Source organism: Hypanus sabinus, unplaced genomic scaffold (assembly GCF_030144855.1).
Source record: "Hypanus sabinus isolate sHypSab1 unplaced genomic scaffold, sHypSab1.hap1 scaffold_2214, whole genome shotgun sequence".
Lineage (NCBI taxonomy): Eukaryota > Metazoa > Chordata > Chondrichthyes > Myliobatiformes > Dasyatidae > Hypanus > Hypanus sabinus.
Genome location: NW_026780325.1, coordinates 17,501 through 27,500, shown reverse-complemented (window position 1 = coordinate 27,500; position 10,000 = coordinate 17,501).

Sequence of the window (10,000 nt, the reverse complement as noted above, 5' to 3'; positions counted from 1 at the left end):
GTCCGCTCCGGTGAGGTCCGCACCTTCACCGCCTAGGTATGGAGCGCGTGTGTGCCTGCCTTCTCGGGATGGTCGACGGCCGCCCGCCCGGCCCCCGTCATTCGTGGGCGCAGCAGTCTCGTCCGCCGGCGGGGGAATCCGGCTGATCGATCGCGGTGCAAACGTGCGAATGCCCAACGTCCAATTCCGTCCGAAGCATGAAGACCTCGGTCGGTATCGGGCCGCCCCGCGGCAGACCCATCAACCCACCTCCGGAGATGGTAACGAGCCGAGCGTGGAAGTTCGCCGCACGTGTCGAGACCGTCGCTTCCACTCGGCCTCTCCCAAAGGTAGGACCGACCAAGCCGCATCGATCGGGGAACAGAGGTCTCCGCAGACGACACTCGCGAGGGCACCCGTGGCAGGCCGGTTCCCACACAAGTCTCCGTCACACAAAGTGCGTGCTCCCCTCCTAAAAGGCTTTTGGCTACCCGTCGGTCTGCCGGCCGTCGCCCACGGTTCCCGCTCAGACCCTGTCCGGAGCCCCTGGCGCGTCCTCGGACTTCCCGTCTGCCTTCACCTCGGTAAGCATTCAAAAGCCTTTCCTGTCTATAAATCACTGTAAGTCGGAGCTCGCCTGGCCTCCCGCTTACTGAGTCCGAAATAACCCCCGAAGGTTCACTTCGGCCTCCGCACTGTGTGTGTTGTGTTGTCTGTCTGTCTCGTGTGTCAACCGTACCACTGGAAATCCGTCTAAGTGCCTCTGGAAAACGTGTTCCCGAAAATCTCCGGGAACCCCGCCAATGCCCCCGTACAGAAATTGCATGTGTCAAGTCGGCGGGACGCCTGCCGGAAGTCCTGCCGGGCAGGTCGTACCTTGGCCCGGCCAGGCGGGGCAAATGCAACCTTCATAGCGCTCTCCGGGCCTAACTGGTTAACCGGCGCCGCGACTGACCGTACAACAATGACGTGTGTCAAACCGGCGGTAAGACGCCCGGAGCTCACGCCGGCCTCGTCGCACCTCGGGCCCGCCCGACGGGCTGGATCCGACCTTCACAGACTTCCGCCGTCAATTGGTTAACCGGCGCGGCGCCGGGAGCACGCGCCTCTGTCGGCGGTCGGCCCTCCGGTAGTGCCGCCGTGCATCGTCCGCTTCGGCCGGCAGCAGGGCCCCGAATCAGCCTTCATTCCGACTTCCGAGTTGGGACTTGGAATAATTTCGACTTCTGCCAAGGTCTCGGATCGGCGGTGGGACCTGCGGTAGTCCCACCGAAAATGCCGCCCCTCGGCCGGCACGACCCTCCGAATTCGTCCCCTCGCGTCTCCCCGCCGCGGGACTTTGTCAGAAAATCATTCGGGCAAGGTTTCGATTCGGCGGCCCGAGCACCGGTAGTCAGCCCGTATATGCTGCCCCTCGGTCGGCTTGGGCCTGCGGATACGTCCCGCTGACTGACTTCCGCCATTGGGAATTCGTCCGAAAATCCATACGGGCGACCTTGGGAAGCGTGCGGAAATACCGCCGCGCGGCCCGGGTTAACGAAGTGGGGAGGCCCGTAACGCCCGTCGACCACTCCTAAGTGGTCGAGAAAAACGCCTCCCCGTAAATCTCCGGAAACCCCGCCAATGCCCCCGTACAGAAATTGCATGTGTCAAAGGGGCGGCCGTATCTGACCCCGGCTGCCGAGCCTCTGGAACTCCTGCCCGGCTACGACCCTCAAATCCGACCCGCATCCAGACTTCCGGAGCGGACTCAGTTAACGAATTGCCACCGGGCAACTGGTTAACCGGCAGTTCTCGGACGGCTCGTTAGCCGTGCCGACCGACCCCCCCGGCCGTGCGGTGGAGCAAGACAACAGTCCCCGGGCGGGCAATCGAGTTCCCGACCGGGCCCTGGCAGATCGTTAACCGGCCCGACCGGGACAAGTCGTTAACCAACTTCGGCGTGACAAATGGTTAACCGGCCCGGCCGGGACAAGTCGTTAACCAACTTCGGCGTGACAAATGGTTAACCGGCCCGGCCGGGACAAGTCGTTAACCGACGTCGGCGTGACAAATGGTTAACCGGCCGGGCCGGGACAAGTCGTTAACCAGACCCGAGCCGGCACTTCGGTAACCGACCGGGTCCGGTGCTGTCATGCAGAACAGGACAGAGACTTGGGCAGCGGCCCGGCGCGGACAGTTCTTCCGTTCGCCGGCTCGGTGACAATTGGTTAACCGACCGGGCTCAGGCAAATCGTTAACCGACTTCGGCGTGACAAATGGTTAACCGGCCCGGCCGGGACAAGTCGTTAACCGACGTCGGCGTGACAAATGGTTAACCGGCCGGGCCGGGACAAGTCGTTAACCAGACCCGAGCCGGCACTTCGGTAACCGACCGGGTCCGGTGCTGTCATGCAGAACAGGACAGAGACTTGGGCAGCGGCCCGGCGCGGACAGTTCTTCCGTTCGCCGGCTCGGTGACAATTGGTTAACCGACCGGGCTCAGGCAAATCGTTAACCGACGTCGGCGAGACAAATGGTTAACCGGCTCGGCCGGGACAAGTCGTTAACCGACTTCGGCGAGACAAATGGTTAACCGGCTCGGCCGGGACAAGTCGTTAACCAACTTCGGCGTGACAAATGGTTAACCGGCCCGGCCGGGACAAGTCGTTAACCAGACCCCAGCCGGCACTGCGGTAACCGACCGGGTCCGGTGCTGACATGCAGAACAGGACAGAGACTTAGGCAGCGGCCCGGCGCGGACAGTTCTTCCGTTCGCCGGCTCGTGACAATTGGTTAACCGACCGGGCTCAGGCAAATCGTTAACCGACTTCGGCGAGACAAATGGTTAACCGGCCCGGCCGGGACAAGTCGTTAACCAGACCCGAGCCGGCACTGCGGTGACCGACCGGGACCGGTGCTGACATGCAGAACAGGACAAAGACTTAGGCAGCGGCCCGGCGCGGACAGTTCTTCCGTTCGCGCCGGCTCGTGACAATTGGTTAACCGGCCCGGCCGGGACAAGTCGTTAACCAACTTCGGCGTGACAAATGGTTAACCGGCCCGGCCGGGACAAGTCGTTAACCGACGTCGGCGTGACAAATGGTTAACCGGCCGGGCCGGGACAAGTCGTTAACCAGACCCGAGCCGGCACTTCGGTAACCGACCGGGTCCGGTGCTGTCATGCAGAACAGGACAGAGACTTGGGCAGCGGCCCGGCGCGGACAGTTCTTCCGTTCGCCGGCTCGGTGACAATTGGTTAACCGACCGGGCTCAGGCAAATCGTTAACCGACGTCGGCGAGACAAATGGTTAACCGGCTCGGCCGGGACAAGTCGTTAACCGACTTCGGCGTGACAAATGGTTAACCGGCCCGGCCGGGACAAGTCGTTAACCAGACCCCAGCCGGCACTGCGGTAACCGACCGGGTCCGGTGCTGACATGCAGAACAGGACAAAGACTTGGGCAGCGGCCCGGCGCGGACAGTTCTTCCGTTCGCCGGCTCGGTGACAATTGGTTAACCGACCGGGCTCAGGCAAATCGTTAACCGACGTCGGCGAGACAAATGGTTAACCGGCTCGGCCGGGACAAGTCGTTAACCGACTTCGGCGAGACAAATGGTTAACCGGCTCGGCCGGGACAAGTCGTTAACCAACTTCGGCGTGACAAATGGTTAACCGGCCCGGCCGGGACAAGTCGTTAACCAGACCCCAGCCGGCACTGCGGTAACCGACCGGGTCCGGTGCTGACATGCAGAACAGGACAGAGACTTAGGCAGCGGCCCGGCGCGGACAGTTCTTCCGTTCGCCGGCTCGTGACAATTGGTTAACCGACCGGGCTCAGGCAAATCGTTAACCGACTTCGGCGAGACAAATGGTTAACCGGCCCGGCCGGGACAAGTCGTTAACCAGACCCGAGCCGGCACTGCGGTGACCGACCGGGACCGGTGCTGACATGCAGAACAGGACAAAGACTTAGGCAGCGGCCCTGCGCGGACAGTTCTTCCGTTCGCGCCGGCTCGTGACAATTGGTTAACCGGCCCGGCTGGGACAAATCGTTAACCGACGTCGGCGAGACAAATGGTTAACCGGCTCGGCCGGGACAAGTCGTTAACCGACTTCGGCGTGACAAATGGTTAACCGGCCCGGCCGGGACAAGTCGTTAACCAGACCCCAGCCGGCACTGCGGTAACCGACCGGGTCCGGTGCTGACATGCAGAACAGGACAGAGACTTAGGCAGCGGCCCGGCGCGGACAGTTCTTCCGTTCGCCGGCTCGTGACAATTGGTTAACCGACCGGGCTCAGGCAAATCGTTAACCGACTTCGGCGAGACAAATAGTTAACCGGCCCGGCCGGGACAAGTCGTTAACCAGACCCGAGCCGGCACTGCGGTGACCGACCGGGACCGGTGCTGACATGCAGAACAGGACAAAGACTTAGGCAGCGGCCCGGCGCGGACAGTTCTTCCGTTCGCGCCGGCTCGTGACAATTGGTTAACCGGCCCGGCTGGGACAAATCGTTAACCGACGTCGGCGAGACAAATGGTTAACCGGCTCGGCCGGGACAAGTCGTTAACCGACTTCGGCGTGACAAATGGTTAACCGGCCCGGCCGGGACAAGTCGTTAACCAGACCCCAGCCGGCACTGCGGTAACCGACCGGGTCCGGTGCTGACATGCAGAACAGGACAGAGACTTAGGCAGCGGCCCGGCGCGGACAGTTCTTCCGTTCGCCGGCTCGTGACAATTGGTTAACCGACCGGGCTCAGGCAAATCGTTAACCGACTTCGGCGAGACAAATGGTTAACCGGCTCGGCCGGGACAAGTCGTTAACCAACTTCGGCGTGACAAATGGTTAACCGGCCCGGCCGGGACAAGTCGTTAACCAGACCCCAGCCGGCACTGCGGTAACCGACCGGGTCCGGTGCTGACATGCAGAACAGGACAGAGACTTAGGCAGCGGCCCGGCGCGGACAGTTCTTCCGTTCGCCGGCTCGTGACAATTGGTTAACCGACCGGGCTCAGGCAAATCGTTAACCGACTTCGGCGAGACAAATGGTTAACCGGCCCGGCCGGGACAAGTCGTTAACCAGACCCGAGCCGGCACTGCGGTGACCGACCGGGACCGGTGCTGACATGCAGAACAGGACAAAGACTTAGGCAGCGGCCCGGCGCGGACAGTTCTTCCGTTCGCGCCGGCTCGTGACAATTGGTTAACCGGCCCGGCTGGGACAAATCGTTAACCGACGTCGGCGAGACAAATGGTTAACCGGCTCGGCCGGGACAAGTCGTTAACCAACTTCGGCGTGACAAATGGTTAACCGGCCCGGCCGGGACAAGTCGTTAACCAGACCCCAGCAGGCACTGCGGTAACCGACCGGGTCCGGTGCTGACGGGCAGAACAGGACAAAGACTTAGGCAGCAGCCCGGCGCGAACAGTTCTTCCGTTCCCCGGCTCGTGACGATTGGTTAACCGACCTCCGGTCCACCCTCCGAAAGTGCCGCCCCTCGGTCCGAACGTCGCTCCCAACACGTCCCCCGGCTGCTCCCCGCCGCGGGACCTTGTAGGTTTTGAATTCGGCGGAAGCCGTAGTTTTGGCCGAGCGCCATAACACGAGCCCTAGCCCCAGCCCAAGCCCTAACCCATATCCTAGCCCTAGCCCTAACCCTAACCCTAACCCCAGCCGTAACCCTAACGCAAGGCCCTAACCCTAACGCTAACCCTAACCCCCGCCCTAACCCTAAACCTAACCCCAGCCCTAACCCTGAACCTAACCCTAACCCTAGACCTAACCCCAGCCCTAACCCTAGCCCTGGCCCTAACCCTAACCCTAAACCTGGCCCGAACCCAATCCCCGGGCGGGCAATCGGTTTGCCCGACCGGGCCCTGGCAAATCGTTAACCAACGTCGGCGAGACAAATCGTTAACCAACGCCGGCGAGACAAATCGTTAACCAGCCCGGCCGGGACAAGTCGTTAACCAACCCTAATGCGGCGGGACTTGGAATAATTCCGACGTCTGCCGAGGACTGCGATGGGCGGTGCGACCTCCTGTAGTCCCGACGGAGGAGCCGCCCCTCGGCCGGCACGGCCCTCCGAAGACGTCCCCTCGCGGCCACCCGCCGAGGTATGACGCGTGCGGACCTGCCAGGAGCACAACCCAAACCTTAAAACTAACCCTGGCCATAGCACGAGCCCTAGCCCCAGCCCAAGCCCCAACCCATATCCTAGGCCTAGCCCTGACCCTAGCCCCAACCCTAGCCCTAACCCCAGCCCTAACCCTAAAGCTAACCCCCGCCCTAACCCGAGCCCTAGCCCCAACCCGAACGCTAAACCTAACCCTAACCCCAACCCCAACCCTAGCCCTAACCCCAGCCCTAACCCTAAAGCTAACCCCCGCCCTCACCCGAGCCCTAGCCCCAACCCGAACGCTAACCCTAACCCTAACCCCAACCCCAACCCTAACCCTAACCCTAACCCTAGCCCCAGCCCAAGCCCCAACCCATATCCTAGCCCTAGCCCTGACCCTAGCCCGAACCCTAACCCTAACCCTAACCCCAGCCCTAACCCTAAAGCTAACCCCAACCCTAACCCTAACCCTAGCCCCAACCCTAACGCTCACCCTAACCCCAGCCCTAACCCTAATCCTAACCCCAGCTCTAAGCCTAAGCCCCGCCCTAACCCGAGCCCTAACCCCAACCACAACCCTAACCCTAACCCTAACCCTAGCCCGAACCCAATCCCCGGGCGGGCAATCGGGTTGCCCGCCCGGGCCCTGGCAAATCGTTAACCAACGTCGGCGAGACAAGTCTTTAACCAGCCCGGCCGGGACAAGTCGTTAACCAACGTCGGCGAGACAAGTCGTTAACCAGCCCGGCCGGGACAAGTCGTTAACCAGCCCGGCCGGGACAAGTCGTTAACCAACCCTAATGCGGCGGGACTTGGAATAATTTCGACGTCTGCCGAGGACTGCGATGGGCGGTGCGATCTCCTGTAGTCCCGACGGAGGAGCCGCCCCTCGGCCGGCACGGCCCTCCGAAGACGTCCCCTCGCGGCCACCCGCCGAGGTATGACGCGTGCGGACCTGCCAGGAGCACAACCCAAACCTTAAAACTAACCCTGGCTATAGCACGAGCCCTAGCCCCAGCCCAAGCCCCAACCCATATCCTAGGCATAGCCCTGACCCTAGACCCAACCCTAGCCCTAACCCCAGCCCTAACCCTAAAGCTAACCCCCGCCCTAACCCGAGCCCTAGCCCCAACCCGAACGCTAACCCTAACCCTAACACCAACCCCAACCCTAGCCCTAACCCCAGCCCTAACCCTAAAGCTAACCCCCGCCCTCACCCGAGCCCTAGCCCCAACCCGAACGCTAACCCTAACCCTAACCCCAACCCCAACCCTAACCCTAACCCTAACCCTAGCCCCAGCCCAAGCCCCAACCCATATCCTAGCCCTAGCCCTGACCCTAGCCCCAACCCTAACGCTAACCCTAACCCCAGCCCTAACCCTAACGCTAACCCTAATCCTAACCCCAGCTCTAAGCCTAACCCCCGCCCTAACCCGAGCCCTAACCCCAACCCCGACCCTAACCCTAACCCTGACCCTAACCCTAACCCTAACCCTAACCCTGACCCTAACCCTAACCCTAACCCTAACCCTAACCCTAACCCTAACCCTAGCCCGAACCCAATCCCCGGGCGGGCAATCGGGTTGCCCGACCGGGCCCTGGCAAATCGTTAACCAACGTCGGCGAGACAAGTCGTTAACCAGCCCGGCCGGGACAAGTCGTTAACCAGCCCGGCCGGGACAAGTCGTTAACCAACGTCGGCGAGACAAGTCGTTAACCAGCCCGGCCGGGACAAGTCGTTAACCAACCCTAATGCGGCGGGACTTGGAATAATTTCGACGTCGGCCGAGGACTGCGATGGGCGGTGCGACCTCCTGTAGTCCCGACGGAGGAGCCGCCCCTCGGCCGGCACGACCCTCGGAAGACGTCCCCTCGCGGCAAGCCAGCCGAGGTATGACGCGTGCGGACCTGCCAGGAGCACAACCCAAACCTTAAAACTAACCCTGGCCATAGCACGAGCCCTAGCCCCAGCCCAAGCCCCAACCCATATCCTAGCCCTAGCCCTGACCCTAGCCCCAACCCTAACCCTAACCCCAACCCTAACCCTAACCCCAGCCCTAACCCTAAAGCTAACCCCAACCCTAACCCTAACCCTAGCCCCAACCCTGACCCTAACCCTAACCCTAGCCCCAACCCTAACCCTAACCCTAGCCCCAACCCTAACCCTAACCCTAACCCTAACCCTAACCCTAACCCTAACCCTAACCCTAACCCTAACCCTAACCCTAACCCTAACCCTAACCCTAACCCTAACCCTAACCCTAACCCTAGCCCGAACCCAATCCCCGGGCGGGCAATCGGGTTGCCCGACCGGGCCCTGGCAAATCGTTAACCAACGTCGGCGAGACAAGTCGTTAACCAGCCCTGCCGGGACAAGTCGTTAACCAACGTCGGCGAGACAAGTCGTTAACCAGCCCGGCCGGGACAAGTCGTTAACCAACCCTAATGCGGCGGGACTTGGAATAATTCCGACGTCTGCCGAGGACTGCGATGGGCGGTGCGACCTCCTGTAGTCCCGACGGAGGAGCCGCCCCTCGGCCGGCACGGCCCTCCGAAGACGCCCCCTCGCGGCAGCCCGCCGAGCTATGGCGCGCGGGGACCTGCCAGGAGCACAAGCCAAACCTTAACCCTAACCCTGGCACTAACCCTAACCCTAACCCTGACGCCAGCCCTAACCCTAACACTAGCCCTAACTAACCCTAACCCTCACCCTCACCCTAAAACGCCCAGTCTTTGCAACTGGGCGTACGTCGGTCCCGCAGCGGCGCGCGGCTAATTCGCCCCTGGACCTGCTAGCACCTTCTGCGAATACCGGCGAAGACGCTGACCCAGCCAGCCAGCCAACGCGCTCGTCTGTGCCGGCACACTGCAGCTCGGCAACCGGGGAGCCCACAGCCAAGCCCTCGCGAGGCTGCTGTAGCTGGCCCACCCACCCACCTCCCCCAAAGACGGGTCGTGTGGGAGCCAGGTGTCCGGACCCGGGCTGCGGTTAACCATTTACCCGCGTGCAATTCGTTAACCGACTCTGCTTCGGAAGTCCCGATGCGGGACGGATTTGCCGGCCGCTGCCGGCCCGGAGTTCCGGAGACCCGGCCGCCGGGGTCAGATTCGGCCGCCCCTTTGACACATGCAATTTCTGTACGGGGGCATTGGCGGGGTTCCCGGAGATATATGGGGAGGCGTTTTTCTCGACCACCTAGGAGTGGTCGACAGGCGGTACGGGCCTCCCCACTTCGTTAACCCGGGCCGCGCGGCGGCATTTACGGGCGAACGGCGACTTCGCCCGTCCGTCCGGCCGGACGGATTTTCCCACCGATTCCCACTGGCGGAAGTCCGCATGGGGACCGATTCGGTGGCCTCTGCCGGCCGGGGGGTCGCCCTCCTCGGGCAGCCTGCCGGTGCCCGGGCCGCCGAGTCGGAACCTTGGCCGAATGAATTTCGGACAAATGCCCCGATGCGGAAGTCCGTAAGGGGGCCGATTCGGAGGGCTGTGCCGGCCGGCCGGCCGGCGACACTTTCGGCCGGACCACCGGAGCTCCCCGCGAGTCCCGACTCCGAGACTTGGAGTCGCGGGCGGGAGCCACGGTCGAGGCGCGGCATCCGTCCACGGTGGGACCACCACCTGCGGAGGGCCGCCCGTCGACCGAGGCGAGCTAGCTCCGGTCGAACGCAGCGGCGCCGGTTAACGAAGAGGCGCCTGAATTTACCGCCCACACCGACAACACTAATTATGCCCATCGGCGCGCCGCGAAGTCGGCTGGGCAACTCGTTAACCAACCCGATCTGCGCGCAGCAGCTGGCCCGGGCAACTGGTTAACCGAGCCGGACTTTCTGATTCGGCGTGCACCAAGTCCGGGCGGGGCAACTCGTTAACCGACGCACCGTCTGTACCAGCAGCCGCGGCCAAGTCCGGGCG